At 41.6% G+C, this 19323-nt stretch overlaps 1 pseudogene; it reads right to left on the bottom strand.

Annotated features, from left to right (window-relative positions):
• Positions 1-4400: 4400 nt before the first annotated feature.
• Positions 4401-16041, bottom strand: LOC112135130 (ras suppressor protein 1-like; annotated as a pseudogene).
• Between the last annotated feature and the right edge of the window lie 3282 nt (positions 16042-19323).

Below are 19323 nucleotides of genomic sequence, written 5' to 3'. Positions count from 1 at the left end.
GAAGATATCGCTAAATTCTTTTCCTAGCAAGGAATATTATTATTAATACTGGGAAAGGAATGCATTCCTGGGGGGAGGTCTATAAATGGTCGCTCTGGGAATGTCTCTCTTATGCTGTTGAGATAAGGACTGAGATAAGCCCTGGTCTCCTGCAGTACCCTCAGGCTTACTAGGGTGGGGAAAATCTCTGCCTTGGTAAATTTGAGGTCAGACCGGTTCTCTGCTCTTGAACCCTGTTTTCTGTTGTTTAAGATGTTTATCAAGACAATACGTGCACTGCTGAACATAGACCCTTATCAGTGGTTCTGCTTTTGCCTTTTGTCCTGTTCCCTCAAAAGCATGTGATCTTGTTAGTAGTTCTGCTTTTTGCCCTTTGAAGCATGTGATCTTTGTACCTACTCCCTGTTCTTACACCCCCTCCCCTTTTGAAACCCTTAATAAAAACTTGCTGGTCTGAGACTCAGGTGGGCATCACGGTCCTACCAATATGTGATGTCACCCCTGGTGGCCCAGCTGTAAAATTCCTCTCTTTATACTGTCTCTCTTTAATTCTCAGCTGGCCGACACTTATGGAAAATAGAAAGAACCTACGCTGAAATATTGGGGGCAGGTTCCACCAGTGCAGATTCTCATATTCTGGTGATTAAGATGGGAGCATCTGTGGGGGTGTCCATTTCACACAGAGTAAAAGCCCAAGTTCTGACAATGTCCTACTAGTTCCCATGTGAACCAGACCCCACTTCCTGTATAAGCTCATTGGTTAAAACTCTTTCCCTTTCACTCACTGTGTTCCAGGTACACCGGCCTTGCTCTTCCTCAACACAAGCCCACCCAGGACGTTTGCACTTACTGTTCTCTCTGTCAGGAGACCTCCCTCCTTCCTTTAAGTCTCTGCATAAAGGGCACCACCCTATGAGTGAGGGTTTCTCTGATTACCCCTTCCCCAGCTGGACACTCCCTTCCATGCTCAATTTTTTCCCAGAGCTCTTAATATCACATGTCTGTCATTCATATTCTCTCTTTTTTTCTCTCTCTTTCTTTCTTCTGTCCTCTCCCACTAGAACATCATCAATAATGGGTGTACTGTCTCTTGTCATAATCCTTAGCAAATACCAGAGGCTCAACAAACAGTTGTTGAATAAGTGAATCTTACTTTACTGGAAAAGCAAGTTCCTTGGACTCAAAGATCTGCCCTAAAGTAGGAACTTAACCTGAATAAATAAATGAATGAATGGGTACGTGAGAGACTCAACTTACATCTCATTTTTGATAGGTATATAGACTAATATGAAAGCAAGTGCTTTACTACTTAGAAATCAGACATAACAGTTTAAGTAGCTTATTCAAGGACATACAATAAAGGGAAAGTAATACAGTCACATATTAAAACTCCAGCTAAGCCCCTGACTTTATTTTGCTGTGTCCCTGCATGTTCTCAGACCTGACAAATCAGAACTCATCTAGATTCTCTTGCTTGGCTGAAATACTAGTACCAAAAAGATTACAAGTTAATAAACTCTGGATTTATTATGAAAGGAAATTTCACAGAAATCTCAAAAGCATTTATCTTGTATATTCAGATATGTAAAAAATATACAGGGAGATATCATCATCCATGCTTTAAAACACCCCCAGAAGCAAACTTGCAGCAAAAACTTCATGTGCATCATCAGTGCCCGGCACTGCCCATCAGCCAGCCCAGAGCAGCATCCAGATGGTCACCTCAGGTGTTGGGGACACAAAGAAACAAAAGACGTTCCCATCAGGGGTCATGTTTGTTGAGGGGAAAGAGACATGGGGACAATGCAACTGACTTGGAATGGGACAGCAATTTGTCTTCCAGAGGACATCTCAGCTGCATTTTGCAAAGTGTTATGCTACCCTTGCTCACACACCAGCAAAGCCCATGCCAACTCACCATCCAGCAACATCTCTCTGCCTGCTTTTTTTGGGGGTGTGTGCCGGGGTTGTGTTTTGTTCAAACTTGAAAACTGCATTTCTAGGAATCCTTTTACTAGCATATGGGTGGGAAAGAGGACCTCACCGTGATCAGGAAGCTGGACCCAGAGGAGGGACTGCCAGGTTCAAATCTCACCTCTGTGACTCACTAGCTGTGTCCCCCACAGACATGTCACCAACCAACCCTCTCTACACCTCAATGTCCTCACCTGTAAAAAGTCTGCTTATAATTCTTATGATAATTGTAGGCGATATTGCAGGAAAAACACTTATCTTAGTGCCTTGCAATTCCAGGCCTTAATACATACTACCTATTATTATAATAGTTGTTACTATATTAGTATTATAATAATGTTGACTTTTTAAAAAAAATCACCATTCAAAAATAAATAGTACATTTGTCTTCATCTTGAGTTTAGCTTGTGACAGTGACTTCTAAAGGTTTATCATTTACTTACAACTAAGTGTTTGCCTGTAATCAGGAAAACCTGCTATCAGGCAAATGTTAAGATTAAGCTTTTTTACATATGTCTGGCAAAAATAAAGTCATTTAAAGCCTGCCCCCTCAATTCTACACCTGAATAAAAATGTACATGAGTTGTTAATGGAAAGCTTAACAGAAATGTTGAACAAAGATTACCTCATATAGTATTTAAATAAGATAAGCAAAATGAGTAACATTTTAAAATATATACATAGGCACATGTAGGTTCAACTAGACATTTTTCTGGCAAATTACTGTCTGATAAAATGATTGTTTAATCTAATATCCTACATTGCCTCACTGCTTGAAAAATGAAATAAGATCAAATGACATCAAAATATGTTTATTTTTCTGTTTCTACTAACCATGCTAACCAAGGACATATGTCAGAGGCATTAAGTGAGCTTTACACCAAGTTACACAAGAATTCACCTCACACATGGAGATCCTGATTTAGTAGGCTGGGGAGGAAGCAAGTATTTGAGTTCTGTAGAAGCTCCCCAGCTGTTACTAATGATAACATCTGTGGTTATTAACCACTGTGCAAGATTGCTCTCTTTTTTTTTCCCCCTTTCAACAGGGTCTTGTTCTGTCACCCAGGCTGGAGTGCAGTGGCACAATCATGGCTCACTGCAGCTTTGACCTCCCAGGCTTAGGTGATCCTCTCACCTCAGCCTCCTGAGTAGCTGGGACTACAGGCATGCACCACAATGCCCAGCTAATTTTTTGTACTTTTTGTAGAGATGGAGTTTCACCATGTTGCCCAGGCTGGTCTCAAACTCCTGGGCTCAAGCAACCCACCCGCTTCAGCCTCCCAAAGTGCTGAGATTACAAGTGTGAGCCACCATGTCCAGCCCAAGATCTCTCCTTTGACAAGAAGCTTTTTGCCTTGAAATTGTTTGCAAAAAGTGTTTCTTGATTCTGCAACCCTGCTCCCAAAACAAAACTTGACTGCTTGCAACTCAATAAAGAGAAATGTTGAGTTGCTCCTCAGCCCTTAAAAATAATTAAATAAACCTCTGGTCTTTTAACACTAACAAGAGAGTTAAGGGAAATGGGAAGGGAGGAGGCGGGACTTTCCATCTGTTCCATGAAATCATGTGACTGCCTTCCCTTTAGACTAATAAGGCTGCCAACAGAACTCTGAGTGCTGATGGGCATGCTCTGTGTCTCAGTCTTCCTATGCGCAACCATTAACCCCATCAGCCTGCTCATAACCTTCCTAACCTCTTGCCATCCAAGGTCCTTGCCTCTTTCATTCATTCAGTCAATGTTTTCTGAGGAAGTACTGCACCCCAGGGAACAAATGCGAAAATGCCCCTGCCCTCCTGGTGCTTGCATTCTAATTTCTAACAAATGGGCTCTTCAAACTGCCAGACTTGTTTAAAGAACTGCTTCCTTAATGTGTTTCTTAAAAATGATGGTATTTTGGGGCAGAAAAGTAAATAATCACAGTTTGAGAAAACAATGTGGTTCAAAGGATTAAAGAAATTAGAGGCTATTGAGGGTCTGCACAAGAAAAGATAAGGGAACTTGTGAACCTTTTGCAGTGGAATGAAGCAGTAACAGAATGACTGGCTTGGAGCTTATTTCTGGTGGGGGACATAAACCCACTCTGGAAATAGGAATGACTTGTTAGAGGATTAGGATTCAGTGGCCAGAAGTAGGACCCATTCCCAGCAAGAACATATTTAACAATTCCTACTAGAAATGGGATCAGGAGAGAGGCAAATTCACGACCAGGAGAGGTATCAACATCTTCAAGTAGCCGTAACAACTACTTTAATTCTTTGCTAAAAGTTTTTCTAGGTCAATAAAAAAGTAAGGGGTTAAAAAGTAAGAGTGATACTTCGATAAAGTTATCAATAACAACCAAGACCCAGAAAGCTTACCCAGCTAGTCAATGAGGACTCATGCATAAGGCTCTTACTACTAACCCCATGCTTTTTCCACTACATCATGCAGGGAGCTGAGCAGGGTCATCTTTCATTATCAGTTTGTAAGACATGGGACACTGCAGCTGCAGAACACAGCATCGGGGAAGGTCAAACCTATAACAGCTGAACTCTGGTCAATGACAAATGGTTCTCAAATGATCAGAACTGGGTGTCTAGGTGGAGAGCAGTTGCCAAGAAGAGGAGAGAGGTTGTTCAGAATTGCTACATTAGGATGATTGTTATTCATGAAACCCAGAACTAAGTTCATTCATCAGCAACCTTACCTAATTCTGGGGGTAGAACAGTGAGGCGGTTCCTCTGAATGTGGAGCTCTTTAAGCTGGGTAAGCACCCCAATTTCCTTAGGCGTGAGATCAGGTTGTTATCCCTATTGCTGAGCTAAACAGAAGAAAACAAGGAGTTGTCAACACATTTTCACTTTAAAAGTGCTCCACAGAAACTCTCATCCTCCTCCGTGTCCTCTCTTCTACTACACCTCAGTGCTTTCCATTTATTTACAAGTGCCAGCGGATAATCAAGAAACACTATCAGAAGTAGTGGTTTATTCCTGCAAAGCAAACCTGACTCCTTCTCAGATTGACTTGATTCTACCCCAGAAGGCTGCAGCAGTGAATTGATTCTCTAAGAATTTAGATAACTTACTTACTATCTGCAACTTTGTGAGCTTCCCAATATCTGGTGGCAGGATTTCAAAATCGTTGTCACTTAGATAGAGTGCACACAGGGTGGCTGCAAATTAAACAGCAATATATAAACAGGGTGGCATGGAACCCAACCATTTGAGGTCTGATCAATACGAGGGAGTCAGCTTTGATTAATAATCCCGGCTTGGTGAAAAGCCTTTGACATACCTAGGGCTCCCAATAATAACAAGCAGGTCAAACTTAGATTTACTGGCTTATTGTGTAGCTGGTGTGTCCAGGAAAACATCTATATCCAAGAGGACTGATATAATTAACAACGTAGGCACTAGCATTTTGGGGCACAGTGTTTCAACACATTTTCAAAAAAGATTGCTATTTTTCTCACAGATTACTTTTGATTCACATTTATTTCTCCGATTCCATCCAAAGTAAAACAAAGAAAACTACTGTGCCACTTTTATGGATACCTAGGGCAAAAAGGTTCTTTCAAGGGAATACAGCTATGTTAAAATAGACCTTTTCCTATGTAAATAGCACTGTGTTAAAAATTAATGAAAGCCTTTCTGGTGATGGAGGGCTATAACCACAGCTCATCAGTTCCATAATCTGACTAATTATTACTACTTGTTTCTACAGCCTTAAGGACAAAAGTAAATGAAGACAAAGGGGCTAAAATAATGGCATGAAGTTAACAGAGTAAATCCTAACTTAAGCAGAATATCAGAAGTCAGAAATTTGTTCACAATTACTACACAATGATAATATGATTCCAAACTATTGAAGGCTAAAATTCTAAAGCATCTGTTTATCCTCAACCAAAAAAGCTGAGTATAATTAGATGTATGTTTTGTTTATCAGTATTTATTTATTTTTTAGAGACAGAGTCTCGTTCTGTCACCCAGACTGGAGTGCAGTGGGTCACCGCAGCCTCAAATTCCTGGCCTCAAGCAATCTTCCTACCTCAGCCTCCCAATTAGCTAAGATTACAGGCACATGCTACTATGCCTGGTTAATTTTTTAATTTTTGTTTCTAGAGACAGGGTCTCTCTATGTTGCCCAGGCTGGTCTTAAACTCCTAGCCTCAAGTGATCTTTGGAGCTCAGACTTCAGAACTGTATGTTAATATAACATAATAAAAACAGGTGCTCCACCACCCAAGAAAATATTTTACAGTTGGTTTCGTGTGCTTGAGAAAGTCACAGAGAGAGAACGTACATAAGGTAAAAAGTGAAATTTTAGAGACCAGCTCAGAAAATTCAGATTTTCTGAATGCTGTATGAGTTACTAATTGAAGAAATAAAACACTCATTTAAGAGAAGCAAATCTTGTCTGAAATAGTGCATGAGTTCCCAGAAGAAATCATTTTTTAATTTTCAAAAGCATCTTCAGCAAGAAATTTGTTGGCATATAAAAGAATAAGGTGTGTTTACCTGTGGCCAATAATTTCTTAATGCCTGTGTACTGGATAAATAGGTCAATAAGAGTACTTTTTAAAAGGCTGAAAATAAGAATCCTGGCTGGAAAATTTAAAAATTCCTTTAGTGGTTTATTACTAAATATTTTTATAAATAATTGATTGGGACATCCTGGACAAATATGGTACAAAGAATTAATACCAACATGGGAGGATACCTTTTTTTGGCATGCTATTTAAAAAGAAAGTCAAGTGTCTTAGCTAAACGTGAGGCTTGATCTCATTTAGGTATATAATCTCTCTCAGAATGTTAATACGATGTTACTAAGTCCACTTCAGCCCAATGGTGTCACATAACAATATATCAAATGCACATACTGCTGAGCTACGAAGGAATATTCAAAAGGAGTCGCTAAAGAAAAAATTATCTCTGTCCAATAATTTCTCTTGGAGTTTAGGTCCTGGCAAATAAATTTCACTCTTAGAATGCAAAGTATAGTGTTGAGGAGATTCACAGAACTGAAAGTTTCTTACTCAGGTAGAAGAAGTTTCCAGCAAGATAATTTTCATTCAAGTTGTTGTAAGTCAAGTCCAGAACCTCAAGAGCTGGCAGGGAGCCAAAGCCTTGTGGCGAAGTGTTCATCCTGTTCGTGCTGTTGCAGGGGGACAAAAATCTACATCAGGACACCAAAGACACGTTTATAGAGACTATCAAGGGCACCTCGGTTTCACAGGCTGAAAGTGTAAGAGAGTGCCATGATCCTAGAGTCACTTTATACTTTATTTTTATTTTTATTTTTTTGAGATAGGGCCTTGCTCTGTTGCCCAGGCTGGAGTGCAGTGGCACGATCTCGGGTCACTGCAGCCTTGACCTCCATGGGCTCAAGTGATCCTTCCACTTCAGCCTCCCAAGTAGCTGGGACCACAGGTGCACACCATCACACCGCACTAATGTTTGTATTTTTTGCAGAGATTGGTTTTTGCCGTGTTGCCCAGGCTGGTCTCAAAGTCCTGAGCTCGAGCCATCCTCCCACTTTGGCCTCCCAGAATGCTGGGATCATAGGTGTGAGCCACCACACCCATCCTATTTTTTTTTTAATAAAATAAAAATCATTTATTTAATTTAAAAAAGCATTTATTTAATAATAAAAAAGCATTATTTAATAAAATAAAAAGCATTTATTTAATATTTACATTGACAAATGAAGATTGTACGTACCTATGGTGTACAACATGATACTTCTGATATATGTATAATCCATCGTGGAATGGCTTAAATCACACTATTTAATATACGCATTGCCTCGTATCATATGCTTGTCATTTTTTTGTCTTTTGTGGTGAGAACGCTTAAAATTCACTCTCTTAGCAGTTTTCAAATATGCTACATATTGTTATTGACTGCAGTCACTATGATGTACAATCCATCTCTTGAACTTACTTCTCCTGTCTAACTAAAATTTCATGTCCTTTGGCAATTCCCCTCTCCCTCCAGCCTCTGGTAACCATTTTATTCCCTGTTTCGATGAGGTTTACTTTTTTACATTCCACATATAAGTGAGATGATGTGGTATGTTGTCCTATTTAAACTAATAATTTTAGAGAGCTTATATATTCCTGAAACATTTGGAAATTTCTTAGTTGTCATTTTTCTCCAATGGCGAAATTGAATCACTGTTTTACACAAAAACTCAAACCATCACAAAATATCTGTCCTTGTAAAGATAAACTTCCTTATGAATGTAATGATAATATCTGAAACTATACACATGAAGCTTTGTAGTTTTCAGACTTTTGCTTTATTTCATTTCATTTATTCCTTTTAGGAGGGAAAATCATGGTTTTTTTTTCTACAACTGTTAAAATTCAAAGTTATCTTCAATTAGAATGGTAATGGCCAGGGGCTGGAGGGAGGGGCAATGGACAGATGTTTTTCAATGGGTGTAGGATTCAGGTTTGCAAGATGAGAAAATTCTGCAGATTGGCTAAACAACAATATGAATATGCTTAATACCATTGAACTGTATACTACAAAGACAGTAATTTTTTTTTTTTTTGAGACGGAGTCTCGCTCTGTTGCCCAGGCTGGAGTGCAGTGGTGAGATCTCAGCTCACTGCAACCTCTACCTCCCCAGTTCAAGCGATTCTCTTGCCTCAGCCTCCTGAGTAGTTGGGACTATACGCACGTGCCACCATGCCCGGCTAATTTTTGCATTTTTAGTAGAGAAAGGTTTCACCATGTTGGCCAGGATGGTCTCGATCTCTTGACCTCGTGAACTGCCTGCCTCAGCCTCCCAAAATGCTGGGATTACAGGCGTGAGCCACTGCGCCCAGCCAGACAGTACATTTTATGTGCATTTTATCACAACTTAAAAATTTTTTAAATCGTACAATTGACTCTTGAGCAACATGGGTTTGAACTGCCTGGGTCCAATGACACATGGATATTTTTCTTCTGCCTCTGCTACCCCTGAGACAAGAAGACCAACCCTCCTCTTCCTCCTCAGCCCACTCAACATGAAGAAGAGGATGAAGACCTTTAAGATGACCCACTTCCACTTGAAGAACAGTAAATGCACTTTGTTTTCCTTATGACTTTCCTAACAACATTTTCTATTCCTTAGCTTACTTTATCGTAAGAATGCAGACTAGAATACATACAACACACAAAATACATGTTAATCGACATTTATGTTTTGGTAAGGCTTCCGGTCAACTGTAGGCTATTAGTACTTAAGGTTATTCACAGTCAAAAGTTATGTGTGGATTTTCGACTGCATGGGGGGTCAGTGTGGTGCTCCCTCCACCCATTTGTTGCTGAAGGATCAATTGTGTGTGGGTGTGTGCAGGGGTGTGTGGTGTGTGTGGGTGTGTATGTGGTGTTGTGTGTAGTGTTATGTGTGTGTGTATGGGGGTGTTATGTGTGGTGTGGGGGTGTGTGGTGTGTGTGTGGTATGGTGGTGTGGGGGGTGTGCTGTGTGTGTGGTGTGTGGAGGGGGTGTGGTGTGTGTGTGGTCTGTGTGGGTGCGCGTGGGGTGTGTGTGTGGTGTGGTGGGTGTGGAGGGTGTGGTGGTGTGTGTTGTATGTGTGTGGTGTGTGTGTGGGGGTGTGGTGGTGTGTGTGTTTACGCAGTATGTGTTTGTGGTGTGTGTGTGGGTGTGTGTGCGTGTTTGTGTCTGTGTGTGTGTCTCTGATGAAGTCTAAGGGAATTTTTTCCTTTTTTTTTGTTATACTTTAAGTTCTAGGGTACATGTGAACAACGTGCAGGTTTGTTACATAGGTATACATGTGCCATGTTGGTTTGCTGCAACCATCAACTTGTCATTTTCATTAGGTATTTCTCTTAATGCTATCCCTCCCCCAGCCCCCCACCTCCTGACAGGCCCCAGTGTGTGATATTAAGGGAATTTTTTTCTACACTATCTTTTATCCTTTTCTTTAAGCCCGTTATTTTTCTTAATGCAGTTCCCTTTGAACATACTTAACAGCCAATTAAAAAAAAAACTTTAATAAAAGTTGACAGATATTGAAAGGTGGAAGGAACTACGACAATAAAAATCATTCTAGTCATCGATGCTTCTCATAACAGATCCAGCTCGGTCCAGTCCTACCAAGTGGGCCTCACCAGAAACAGCAGACAGCAGAGGGGGAAACCAAAATGGAAACGTGGGATCCCCCTCTCAAGCAGAAAACGACCCAGACAGACTACACCCAGCAAAACTACCTCCACGACTATCTACTGCCATGACAGCAACAACGAATATTCTCCGTGAAGTCACAATTTGTGAAGCACATTATGGCAAGTACTTCACTTGTTGTATTACCTTGTAACACAGGCAAGATGGAGCTTGTAATTAGTGCTATCTTGAGATGAAAAAACAGCCTAAGAGAGAGTAAGGAGAAAAGACTTTAGAAGTGACTGATGAAGGTGACATGTGTCTGGAAGCACCCTGTACCTCATGGAGGCCAAAGCCACTCCAGACCCTTGGGCTCCTATGCAAGGATTCTGAGAAGAATTGCAAGTCAGAGACAGAAAGGAAGGTAGAGAAGCATACACTAGGTGCTTCTGTCTTTAAACACTGCTTTAAGTTATCCGTTTTTGAAAACTGCTGATTCCTTAACATTTTTCTCTGCAAATAAAGAAATGCACTTTTGCAATATTAGGTATAGGAAATCCACGGTTAGACAGGCTTAGAGGGAAGAGGCATCTCACCTGAGAGAGAACTCCCATTCAATCTCCAGCCCAGAGCAAGCCTGGAGCCCCTCTACCTCTTGGTGGCAAGAATCTACTTAATTGAAGGTTCCTTTTTCCTTTGAGTGACAAACAAATACCTACAATGTGTAAGGAACACAGCAGAGTCTCATGTGAAGCTGACAGCAGTATGTAACAGTGGTAGGCATACCACCATGGTGGGGCAGAAAGAAAGCCCTTAAACAAGTGCTGAAACTTCAGAAGAACTCCTAGCAACAGCCCCAGCTACAAAGGGGGCAAGGAACTGCAGAGACTTCTGGCCACCTCTTCGGAGGCCAGACCATGTGCATGGTGACCTGGTGGCATCTCTCTCTGCAGAATGAAGGCTGGAACATGCTGGCTGTGCCCCTTCCCCCCAGCAGGTGCTAACATCCATCTCCATCCATCCACATTTCCACGTGTAGGAATTCCATGCTCAGGGCCCCACTCTGACACTGCTAGCAATCAAGGTTTCCATAAGAGGTTACAGTGGGAGTAGGAAAAGAATGGAGCTTTAAGGTAGGAGACAGCTAGGTGAGGAGTCTGGCTCCAGCACTTGCTAGCTGCGTGACCTTGACCAAGTTACTCAGCTTCTCTGAGACTGAACTTCCTGAACTATAAAATAAGGCTGACAACATCTTCAGGGCAGGATCACTGGGAGGATGAGAGAGAAAATATATGAAGCACCCAACAGTTGATCCATGGCTCAGACGTGGCTTCTCAGGAAATGAGAGCGGTTGCTAGAATTATTTTTCAAAAGGTTTGAGAGAAAATTTTGAATCAGCCCTAAGCGAGCAAGCTCACCTCATGACAAGCCACTTTGGATAGTCTGAACTATCAAGTGTGGTTTTACTATTTATGCCACACTTGCTTAATCTCAGGTGACTTCAGGTGTTGAAACAAAGCTTTGCAGGTCTCAGCTATGCCAAGTGGTATCAATTCTTTGTTTGCATGGGAAGATTTTTCAAATGCATGTTGGAAGTGGGCAAATGTCTGCATATGATGGAGAAATTTATAAAACCAGGGGGTCTGAGGCTATTCAGCATCTTTTTTCCTTTTCTTCTAAAGCCCCAGAAAGGTCTGTACTAATGACTCATTTTCAGAGCAGTTTCTTCTCTGCAGGTTGTCCTGAGCACCTCCAGCTTCAATAAAACCTTCTTGGCTAAAGGCACTAATTTTTCTCACCTCCACAGTGACCTACTCACACAATTATCAAAAATAAAAGTTAAAAAAAAAATCCAGGCCGAGCCCGGTGGCTCACGTCTGTAATCCCAGCACTTTGGGAGGCCTACACAGGCAGATTGCTTGAGCTCAGGAGCCCGAGACCAGCCTGGGCAACATGGCAAAACCCCATCTCTACAAAAAAACTACAAAAATTAGCCAGGTGTGGTGGCATGTACCTGTGGTCCCAGCTACTCAGGAGGCTGAGGTGGGAGGATCACTTGAGCCCAGGAGGCATAGGTTGCAGTGAGCGGAGATCGTGTCACTGCACTGCACTCCAGCCTGGGAGACAGAGCGAGACCCTGTCTCAATAAATAAATAAATAAATAAATAAATAATCCAAATCTGTAAATACCCAATATGGTACTTAATAAAAACTTCTATGTGTTCATGAGACAAGCTCTAGCAACAAACAAGGTCAAACGTTATTCCCGAATAGTTGGGCACAGTGGTCCTGCAGTGAAGTTATCCTAGAAATAATCATCAACATGGGAACCTATGTGGCTTCACATTTTTTGGAAAATAACTCTAGGAAATAAACTGCATTTAAAGAATTAAGAACAGAACTAAATCTGCTTTAATTTGTTCAGGTGGCCTAAAATTCTCTCATGTCTTACAATCAACAGAATAAACTGCAAGTACTATATAAAACTTTGAAAGCAAATTCTTATTGAGGGTGCCTTTTGGATCATGCATACAAGTGGCTTCCCTGCTCTGTTTTGTGATCTTGCATGTGTATGCTTTCAGCCTGGCTCCTTAGAATAAGGAGTCCTACCTATAACTTGCTTTACTGTGTGAGTATAATTCTTTATGCCATTTGAGGACAGAGGTATCCTTTAGTGAAACCCATCTTAGCTCCTTTCCCAAAGAACTGGGAGGTTTTCTTCAAACTTTGACAACTCCGTCTATGTAGCTGTGTAATTAAATACAAAAAGCTTTATACAATCAATAAAGCACCAACAGCCCAAAATGCAAACAACTCCAAAGAGAACAAGAAGGCAACTACGATGCACTCATTGAAAAAGAAAAGTTTAGGGCTGAGTGCGGTGGCTCACACCTGTAATCTCAGCACTTTGGGAGGCAGAGGCAGGTGGATCACCTGAGGTCAGGAGTTTGAGATCAGCCTGACCAACATGGTAAAATGGCATCTCTACTAAAAATACAAAAGTAGCTGTGTGTGGTGGCGTGTGCCTGTAATCCCAGCTACTCGGGAGGCTGAGGCAGAAGAATCGCTTGAACCTGGGAGGTGGAGGTTGCAGTGAGCCGAGATCGTGCCATTGCACTAGAGCCTGGGCAACAAGAGCAAAACTCTGTCTAAAAAAAAAAAAAGGAAAAGAAAAGTTTATGTCTCTGTCCTATGGTGCCCTCAAACCAAACAGAACAAAACCTGAGCTTATTTTCTTCCCAAACCTGTCTCCATCTGTTCTATTTTTCAGCTGTCCAACACAGAAACGTAGGTATCATTCCATCCCATCAGTTACTGTCTGTTAACATTACCACCCGTATATTTTTCATATAAAATCCCTCCCTGCCTCCACTGTCACTGTCCTAGTTCACATGGGACATGAAGCTCATGTTCCTACTGGTCTCCTAACCTCTAGTTTCCCTCCCTCCACCCTCTTCTCCACACTGATCTTTCAAATCTCATATCCACTACTCGGCTATGCAAATTTCTCGATGGTCAGCATGATAAAATTGGAGCTCATTTATTTATTTATATATGTGTTTATTTTTGAGATGGAGTATCACTCTGTCACATAGCTGGAGTGCAGTGGTACAATCTCAGCTCACTGAAACTTCTGCCTTCTGGGTTCAAATGTCTCTCCTGCCTCAGCCCCCTGGGCAGAACAGCTGGGATCATAGGTGCATGCCACCACACTTAGCTAATTTTTGTATTTTTAGTAGAGACGAGGTTTTGCCATCTTGACAAGGCTGTTTTTGAACTCCTGGCCTCAGCTGACCCTCCAGCCTCAGCCTCCCAAAGTGCTGAGACTACAGGCGTGAGCCACCATGCCCAGGAGGAGCTTGTTTATTTAGCACAGAGGCCTTTCATTAGCACTTTTGACTCCCTGTCATTATTATAAACATTTATTTGTTTACAGTTGGTTTCCTCGACTGTAATGGAAGCTCCATCAGGGTTAGATGGCCAGCAGCTATAACAATGCCTAGTACACGATTGGGAACTTGGTAAATCCTCATTCACTGAACAGCAGATATCCAGGATTCCCTGTCTAGCCTGACCTCTGACCTTACAGCCACCTGCCTCACACTTTATACTCAACAGTGCCAAAGAACTGACAACTCCCAGGCCCCAGGCAGGCAGTGCTGTGAGTGTTTAAATATGTCATTCGTGGCTGGGCGCGGTGGCTCACGCCTATAATCCCAGCACTTTGGGAGGCCGAGGCAGGTGGATCACGAGGTCAAGAGATCAATTGAGACCATCCTGGCCAACATGGTAAAACCCTGTCTATACTAAAATACAAAAATTAGCTGGGTGTGGTGGTGTGCTCCTGTAGTCCCAGCTACTCAGGAGGCTAAGACAGGAAAATCGCTTGAACCTGGGAGGCAGAGGTTGCAGTGAGCTGAGATCATGTCACTGCACTCCAGCCTGGCGACAAGGCAAGACTCTGTCTCAAAAATAAAAATTAAAAAAAATTGGCAAATATCTGGCCAGCATCCATTGCCACTCCACATCAATCACTAACTTAACCAGAGTATTTAGTGGCTACAGTCTCATGAATATATGGCTTTGCACAGAGACTGAAGCATGACAGTGGGTGGGCAGTTTCACCTAATAGCTGTGCCAATGAAGATGGAATTCTGATGCCGCAGTTCCACTTGGGGTCTATGGATGTATTTGTCTGTTCTCCCATTGCTATAAAAGAATGCCTGAGGCTGGGTAACTTACAAGAAAAGAGGTTTAACTGACTCATGGTTCTACCAGCTGTATAAGAAGCATGGCAGCTGCTGCTTGTGGGGAAGCCTCAGGGAGCTTTTACTCATGGTGGAAGGCAATGCAGGAGCATGTGTATTACATGGCAGGAGTAGGAGAGCACGAGGGGTCTTGCAATAACTCACTCACTATCATAAGGACAGTACCAAGAGAGGCTGGTGATAAACCATTCATGAGAACTCTGTCCCCATGACCTAATCACCTCCCAACCAGGCCCCACCTCCAACACTGGGGATTACAATTCCACATGAGATTTGGTGGGGACACACATCCAAACCATATCAATGGAGTCTGATGGAGCCTTTAGACCCAGAACCATGGGGTTCTCTTCCCAGCTTGGCCACTAACCTCAGAGGTGACCAGGACCCAGTCCCTTAGCCCCTTTGAAAAGGGTTGGCTTCCTCTGTATAAAATGAAAGCACTAAAACCTGCCTTCCCTACCTCACAAATGTTGAGAGGATCAAGTGCTGCAAAGCAATACACGAAGACAGGTTATCATTATTATTATTTACTGCTCCACGGTTGTGCAACCTCAGTTGAACCAAAACTCGTCTCTTTACCTTTGCATAAAGAAAGACAGAGAATTGTCACCTCTCAACTACAGAGAAGAATTGCAAAAATGAATGAAGCAGTATTAGGGAATATATTCTTCCCTCCATGGCACGAAGGTGCTTTATAAACTATTCTTATTTAACACAGAGAGAAAAAAAGTCAACCATACTACAACTTGTCTGTCAGTTCATGCTATGCAAGTAAGTCCCTTCTTGGTCAACAGAACTGAGATAAAATTTTACTGGACACAAAATACAGTAAAAATTTAACTTCCTTATTGTGCCAACTATTAGCTTCTCAATTAGCTCTCAAATATTCACTAATGTAGGCCACCAAAAGGATATATTAAAACAATAAAACTTTTTTTAAAACACAAAACACAAAAAGAAGTTAGAAATCCACTTCTGTGCAATGATATAAATGGAATCCCTCCCCTGGCCCTACCCAGCACGCCCCTTCGACTCTCTTCCTCTCCATCCTTTCCCCTCCACTGATACTCACCCAAGGTTCAGGTGTTTGAATTTTTGAAGCCTGCTGATCTGTGTTGGCAGCTTCTCGATCTGGTTATTTAAAAAGTTGAGCACTTCCAAATTCTTCAGTTCTGCTATGTTTGGTGGTACCGCCATGGAAACATAAATGCTGAGTGTGAATCTAGGAACAGAACTCCTAGCAAGGGATGGCAGCGGCACATTTTGTTTTTCTTCAAAGCTAAGAAACATATAACTCCAAAAGGACCATCGAATTCACCTCGGTCTTACTTATTTTTCACAGGTTTTTCATAAGCAGTCACTCACTTCTGAGTGGCTGCTGAAATGCTTCTTCGTATATCATTAGCTAAGTGCTTGGCATAGTTTGTTTCAGGTGGACAACGAAGAGGGAAACAGAGCAAAAATGCACAAAAGAGAATTTCTGTACCATAGCAGCCTATAAAAGTGAATATTACAAAGCATATATACTTATAGTTGTCATATAGGATCTTTTAAGTGCAATTGTTTTTTTCTTTCAGTTTTCTTGCATTGCCACCAGAAGAAAGACAGCAACCTCCAAATCCCTTCCTGGGTGATGTACATTGAAGCTGTTTAACCCAGTATCTGAACAGCTGTCCTCTTAACATTGCATTATATTAGCTCAATTTTAAACAATGAAATATTCAATCTCCCTAGTTTCTGATTTTGGCCTCTGGAGTAATGTATCTTGATCAACACCACACATGCATACAGACACACACCCATACATACACATACACACACACACAAAGGTTACATCAGATTTGCAACACATCAATATATTGTTATTATATAGAAATAAAAAAGTCAACTCAGTAACATGCTATGAACACTAGTGTGCAGATCAAAGGTGAAAATCAACCACTGGGGACCTGAAAGGTTCCTCCTTCCCTAGCATATATATACTTGAAAATACAAATGTAAAAGCCAAAGCCATCTTTATCTCAAAAGCACAAACTATAAATTGGCAGCAGAAGGACTTTCCATAGGCTGTAATTCATCTATGCCATTTGCTATTCAATCATTCTACAAACATTTGTATGGGTCATAAGCTTGGCCATGGTTCATGTAAACTCTGATACCAAGACTATCCAGGTAACTAAAAACATGAACAGGTGCCTGGAGCCCAGCCTGAAAAAGTGTGATGTCTCATATCAGTCAGGTTTACTTCCCATCCCATCTGCTTCCTCCAGGGGTGCCCCAGGAGGCCGGAAAACCAACCTGCTTGCCTGCAGTCAGACCTAAACTCAGACCCAAGAGCACCTGTGATTAGAACCAGTACAAAGGTGTGTGTAAAATGCCAAACATACATCTAAAATATTTAAGCAGCTAGCTATTTTAAGGACACGAATTGATAACTTCCAGGGGAACAAAATTAAAGGGACAGACACATTGCTAATTATAGTTTTGAGTCATCATTTTCAGCTTTCTGAAATGTCTACAGTATCACTGACCTGATTTCTTTTAGAGGGAAGGCTTGGTGAAAGGTAAAAGAAACGCTTTCACTGGAAGAAGGGACTGTGAAGAATACGGATTACTCTGAACTAGGGCACATGGGCAGGGAGCAGTGGTCTAGTGAGCAGCCCCTGGGTGAGCTCCTGAAGTGGCTGTTGATAAAAGAACAGGTTTTCATGGGGTAATCTAGACAGCTGGAAGTTCCTCCAGAACCCTCCCTCTTGGATACCTGCAGGAATTCAAAGGAATCCTACCTGTACAATATGGATGCAAATGCACATTCTTAGGTGCACAGTCCATTGAACACTTCCATGGAAATGAATGGTATTCACCTTGTGTAAGTGATTATCAAGAAAATCACCGGGGCCAGGAGTGGTGCCTCACGCCTATAATCCTATAATCCCAGCACTTTGGGAGGCCAAGGCAGGTGGATTACCTGAGGTCAGGAGTTCGAGACTAGCCTGACCAACATGGTGAAACCCTGACTCTACTCAAAATACAAAAATTAGCTGGGCATGGTGGCAGGTGCCCATAATCCCAGCTACTTGGGAGGCTGAGGCAGGAAAATTGCTTGAACCCAGGAGGTGGAGGTTGCAGTGAGCCAAGATCACGCTGTTGCACTCCAGCCTGGGCGACAAGAGTGAAACTCAATCTCAAAGGAGAAGAAAATCACCAAGCTATGTCTTCTAAGTCACTGGATGTCATCTTCTCCCCCCAGATCACAAAGTATATACAGTGCAGCTGCCCACAGACCTCATCCCTCCCCTGTCCACCCTCCAGGTACCACTAAGCCTTCATCTGATTAGTTTGAAGAGCACATTCATCCGATGAGTTCAAAGAGCAATAATGAAAGTTAGTGAAATCAGGAGAAATTTATGATCTCAATTTAGCCACAAACCAAGAATAATGCAGGCAGAATTACTGTCGTCTTCCTGAAGTTACTCTGCCAATGGAATTAAATGCTCATCTAAAGATATCACCTTTTTTACAGGATGAGAGATTATTTCACTCTCCTTGCTAAATCAGTCCAATTTAAAACCACAAATTATGCTAAATGTGATTTAGGGCTTTGTCTTGTGGACGCAAACAGTAGCCTCATATTCAATTTACAAAACCTCTCCCAGCCTTTTGGTGAGCATGTGAATTTTTTGTTTTAGACTCCATTCAAGCTAGATGAGAAAAAAAATTACACAGCTAATATCTCCCTAAATATACAGAATTTTTTTAACCCCCAGCCATAGTGAAAATCTAAAGAAATCAACACATAGATCTGTCTCGATGGGATGGTATTCACTCTTTGAACCAATACTTAGAGAATGCTGATTAGGTGCTCAGTGCCATACTTTTCACACATAGCATCTCAATACTTTGGGGGTAAAGTAGGAGGGGCATGTTATTTAAGGAAAGTAAGTTACAAAAGATAGGGTATCAAAGTCAATAAACTGAAACAGGCCTAGTTCTTGGAAAATAAATTACTCCCAACCAAACTAGTTGTCCAGAAAAAATAACCAGTTAGCAATATGAATTGTGTCATGACTAAATCATATACATATGTGGCAGGAACAATTTTAGCTATTTCAAAAAGGCCACTGCAATATCTTACCACTCAAAATATTTTATTGGAATTTTCCCGATATCTATAGGATGCTTGAGCAAGAAGCATTTTAAAACCTAATAGTGTGCATCAGTATATTTCTTATCATGTCTCTGAAACGTTCCTTTTTCATCAATCTGTCCAGCTTCTGACCTATGACCCCAGCTGACCTATGACACCAAAGAAACTGAAGAGCAACGTGGTCCTTGACCCTACAGTGCTGTGTGTGCCCTTGCGCAACACATAACCTCTTTGGGCCTCTATAAAATAAGAAGGCTGGATTATGACTGTTCCCAAGGTCTCTTCCACCTCGTTTTAACATTCTAGGATTCTAACAGGAGATGGATTATGAA

This window comes from Pongo abelii, chromosome 8, assembly GCF_028885655.2.
Source record: "Pongo abelii isolate AG06213 chromosome 8, NHGRI_mPonAbe1-v2.0_pri, whole genome shotgun sequence".
Lineage (NCBI taxonomy): Eukaryota > Metazoa > Chordata > Mammalia > Primates > Hominidae > Pongo > Pongo abelii.
Note: the sequence above shows the minus strand (reverse complement) of the source record. Positions and strands in the feature narration are given on the sequence as shown.